The 3,547-nt window shown below is 31.8% G+C and overlaps 1 long non-coding RNA gene across 1 annotated transcript; it reads right to left on the bottom strand.

Moving 5' to 3' along the window:
• Positions 1-278: 278 nt before the first annotated feature.
• Positions 279-2,047, bottom strand: LOC139877025 (uncharacterized). The gene is made up of 4 exons (XR_011768416.1): positions 2,008-2,047; positions 1,059-1,333; positions 756-964; positions 279-416 (listed from the first exon to the last, which is right to left on the bottom strand). It is a non-coding gene; the product is annotated as an uncharacterized lncRNA (long non-coding RNA).
• Positions 2,048-3,547: the final 1,500 nt, after the last annotated feature.

Here is a 3,547-nt window from a genome sequence, read left to right as displayed (position 1 = left end):
GGATAGTTAGACGGATTTGGTTTCGTTAGGGTATTGGTATAAATTGAGGTAAATTGATTTTCTCTCTTTTCTACTTCATGACTAGATAATCTTTTTCTTTTTAAGCTCGCTTTGTTTTCATTTTCACTTATCTAAAAGATGAGTATCAAACAAAACAGTTAAACACATTTTCTAAAACCCAAAATAAATAATAATAAATAAAGAAATTTTATATACCCCATATTATAAATAAATGATACTATGTAATAAAATAAAAAAATAATAAATAAATTAACAACCTTTATGTCAACGGTATTTGTTCCTGTCACTGAATTCTAGTTTGAATGCTTCAAGTTTTGTTTCATTATCCTTTTCTTCAGCAATTGTCACCCCAAATAAATGCTTCAATTTTCTCTTTCTTTCATCGACTTTGTTGTCTTTATATCCATACACATTTATGTACGCAGTAAATACGAGGTAATAAAAAGCATTAAACATTTATTAAGATATATAAATAGAGTACAAGAATGTTAACAAAGTTTAACTTTGACCGATTTGACAAGAGTTTTGACCTATTTTTCTAAGTAATCCTTAGTTTTGACCGAGTTTGATTGCGATTTTGACTGAAGTTGACCGATTTTGACTGAGTACTCCCCAGTTACAAAAAAAAGTATACGTATTGTAAGTTTCGAGTTCTGCAGGTGATATACTAAAATTATAAGTTACGTAGTATCAAGCTAAGAAATTAACATATAGCAAATACAAGAACCACTAACCAGTAATTAATGGGCCAAAAAAAGACTTTTTCCTTCTTGTAAGTGTTGTTTAACTTCTAAACACCCAAAAAAGACGATACTCGCTTTCGTTTTCGCTTCAAATCACTGGAATCCTCTATAAAAATAATTGTTAAAAATCTCAATATCAACACACACACATAAACCTCCCCAGTCAAATAATCAACTCAGTTCCTCGTGTAATGCTAGCCCTAAACACATACAAAAACAATCATAAAAATCAACACATATCAAACACACACATAAAATAGACATTAATCATTATCAACTCAATTTATCATATACCTGAGCTTAGTAGGCATGGCTTTGCGCTTGTTCACAAGCGGTTTCTTAACATCTGTCGGGTAATATTTGGGTGGCTTCTCAACTGGAGCAGCATCAGCATCGGCATCTTTCTTCTCGTGCTTCGGGAAAATCGCCGTTTTTAGCCTTGATAGCCCAAAAACCCCTCTTGTGGTACATCTTGGATCACGAATATTTACCCACTAATCAATTCAGGGTTTCTACACAGATGATGTTTGCTACTTTTTGGTGCCATTGTTTCTATACCCTGACTGATACTGAAAACAAAACAACACATTTCAACTTCAATAATCTAACACAACTTTAACAAAAGAGAGGGAGATGATATTGCCAACATCAAATTTACTTCTTCCACCATATTTTGATGTTTATTTCCCAGAATACCCCTTAATAAATTATTATAAAAAGTTTTACAAGGTTTGTGTAAGGCATTCATTAAGGATAGTTTAGATAATTTTGGTGGAAGAAGTAAATTTAATGTTGGAAATATTAAATTTTACAAGATGCAAACATTTCTAACCAAAACAGTGATTTTACAAGATGCAAAATTTATTTCTAAAACATTACAAAAACGAATTCACAAAATACATTATGTAATTTACTCCCTGCTTACGAATTATCAAGTAATATATTTTAAAATACATACAACATACATATATGCATATATTTTAAAATTCAGATATGCATCATGTAGTATACTCATCTACAGTGCACAAAGAATACTTTTTATATCCAAAATTTACTAAATCTCAACTTATAAGTCATATGAACTAGAGTATGACAAACTGAGCTTGCTCAACTGAAACGCTGAAATATTGCTTAATAGCTTTAATAAACATTACTACATACGATTGATTGATTGATTGATAGTATTATAGATGTAGTACGACTAATAAACATGAATAAAGATTGAAAAGATAATTAGGATAACCTGTAATTTGGTTGCTCCGATGAAGCGAGGCGGATAGAGATGGAAATGGCGAAACCCTAATTGGTAGATTTATAATATAAACGTGCTGGATCTATAATGGGTTCTTACTGGGCTGAATTGACAGGCTGGACTCTTGATGGGCTCTGTCTTGTTTACAAAACAAATACCAGCTTCAAAAACTCAAAAAAGTTTAGGTTTTGTTTGATTTGCTCAAATTATATATTTAAGGAAAATTGGTCATAATACCTTCAATTCTGAAATTGTTTGACAATACGCTCTTAAGATTTGAATATTGCAATAATGTCTCCTGAGCGATGCACGAAGATCGAACACTAAGGCAAACAAGCACTTGGTAAGGGATACACGCACTAACCAACCGGTAACACGCATGGTGTGTTTGTCGTTTTATAAGATGCTCATTTCAGTTTTAAACCTCACATGCACCGAACATCTTCAAAATACGCATCAAAAAGCGATTTTCTACTAGTCGTTCGGTTCATCACTATTATTGCTTGTCAATCACTCGCTTATAGTTAAGCTTCAACCTACAACCGTGATTAACCCCTTCAAACCCTTTATGCTCATTTTTATAAAAGTTTTCATTTTAGGTCCGCACATTCATGATTAGGGACATTCACTTGAGTTCAAGTATGAGTTGAAATAGAAATCACAAATTTCATTTTTTTTTTTTATTTCGGGCTCGAGTTATTGAACTCGCTATGCGACATAATTAATATCAATGCGAATAGTTGAGGGCGGTGAACCTGTGTTGCTGCAAGGAAGAAATTTATTTTGCGAATAAAATTACACCTCCTAGTTGTTCAAACCTTAGATCGATCACATAATTAACCCCTATTGGCAGGTCGCCACTTTTTGAAGTTTATTTTGAAGTTTATTTTACCTATTGGCACATCATAAAAAGTGTGAAACCGCTACACCTAAAGTTCAGGAAATTCTTTTACCTAAAGGATTTCAATTTATTGAAATTTTTTTTTATTGAAATTTGAACCCTATGAAAAATGTGAAACAAATGTAGTCTAATAATGCACTTTTTGGCATAAAAAATACGAATGCTTTTATATAACTAAAGAACATTGGATCAAAAAAAAGTCAAACCAACAAGGTACAAGGGAAAACCGACGAGCCTCAAAGCAAGAGAGCCTAACACCTAAACAACATACTCCGCTATCTCATACCGAGCCTCACCCACCAAAACATCCAAACGCAAACGTAACTACTGTTAAAATACAATGCAAATTTGGAATAATATGGAATTTGTAAATATGTATGGAAAAATATCTAGATATTAATATGTATAAGAAAATATCTAGATATTAATAGGTAAAAGAAATATCTAGATATTTATATGTAGAAAAATCTAGATAATGTAGATATTTGTAGGTGAGAAATATCTAGATATTTATCCATGGAAATATCTAGTGTGTAGAAACTTCCATGTACAAGTATAAATATGGGTGAGGAGTTTCATTTGTAATTAAGTTGTGAAAGTTGCAAGAGTGAGTGAGTAGAAGAAGTTGTG

The sequence above is a fragment of the Rutidosis leptorrhynchoides genome, chromosome 11 (assembly GCF_046630445.1).
Source record: "Rutidosis leptorrhynchoides isolate AG116_Rl617_1_P2 chromosome 11, CSIRO_AGI_Rlap_v1, whole genome shotgun sequence".
In the NCBI taxonomy this organism is placed as follows: domain Eukaryota; kingdom Viridiplantae; phylum Streptophyta; class Magnoliopsida; order Asterales; family Asteraceae; genus Rutidosis; species Rutidosis leptorrhynchoides.
Note: the sequence above shows the minus strand (reverse complement) of the source record. Positions and strands in the feature narration are given on the sequence as shown.